The following is a 1,323-nucleotide window of genomic DNA, read 5'->3' on the forward strand; positions in this document are numbered from 1 at the left end:
AAGGCAATAGTTGGCCGAATGGGAATTGACCTACCAAGTGATGCAATTCGGCTATGACAACCAAAAGGGATAGGGCAACTTATGGAAAGTTGACTAACACTTGTTATAGTCGAAATGATGATTCACACGGATTGAGAGACCAAAAATAATGAAGAACTTCAAGAACAAATGTGGAACTCCAAGAACAATATATAGAATACTATTGCTCTAGAATGAACTAAAATGACACAAGGATCAAATGAACAATCAAACCTTGATTCACGTATTGCACAAGGAATGATTAAGCTACATAAAATGATAAATCAATTTGGGATTCCCGGATTGCACCCAAATTGCCCAAGTGCTCATGCACCGAAGATGATCTCTCAAACAATGTTCTCTCTCTAGAGTTTTTGCCAAAAGATGGAAATGAAATGACTAGGGGCCCTATTTATAGGTTACAACTTGGAAACCCTAAAATGGTCCCTTCAAAGTAAATAACAAATAATCAAAGGACTAAATAAGTAAAACAAATAAAAGGGAGCCATGGATTAAACCATGGTGTGACATGCACGGACCCAAGGTGGGTCAAGTGGTTGCATGTTGGTTGGTTGGTCCATGGCTAAGTGTTGGTTCGGCATGGCCCATGTGGTTGGCTTGGGCGTTGGCTGCATGGCACGGGCTGGAGCCGTGCGCTGGATGGCACGCCTGGATGGCATGCCACTGGCCTGCTCCGCATGGCACGGGCTGGAGCCGTGCGCTGGATGGCACGCCATGGGACGTGCCACTAGCCTCGCTGGTGCGCTGCAGGATGGGCGTGGGCGTGCTGGCATGGGCGTGCTGGCGTGCGACAGGAGGAACCAAGGCTATGCGGGTGCGCGGCATGGTCAGCCTGGTCGTGCGCGCGCGAGCGCGGACTGGCTGGTCTGTGTGGCGTATGGGCGCGCGCAGGGCCCTGCGGCCCACTGGTGTGCGCACGGGCCTGCGCACTGCGAAGTGCCTGGGCGTGCGGCCCGCTGGGGCGCCTGGTGCTGCGCGCATGTGCGCGCGGGCCTGTGCTGCGCGCCTGCGCGCGCGGGCCTGTGCTGCGCGCCTGCGCGCGCTGGCCTGTGCTGCGCGCCTGCGCGCGCTGGCTTGTGCTGCGTGCTTGTGCGCGCTGGCTTGTGCTGCGCGCGCTGCCGTGTGTTTGCTAGCCTCGCTAGCCCGCATGCTGTGAAGGCATGGTTGTGGGTTAACCACGGTGCTAGTACCCACCATGGTTAGGGTTTGTGCTGCTCTCCTTGAGGCCCCTCGACGTGGGGGTCTAACAATCCCCCTCTCTTTAAGTATATCCTTGCCCTCAAG

The sequence above is a fragment of the Juglans regia genome, unplaced genomic scaffold, assembly GCF_001411555.2.
Source record: "Juglans regia cultivar Chandler unplaced genomic scaffold, Walnut 2.0 Scaffold_626, whole genome shotgun sequence".
NCBI classification, from domain to species: Eukaryota; Viridiplantae; Streptophyta; class Magnoliopsida; order Fagales; family Juglandaceae; genus Juglans; species Juglans regia.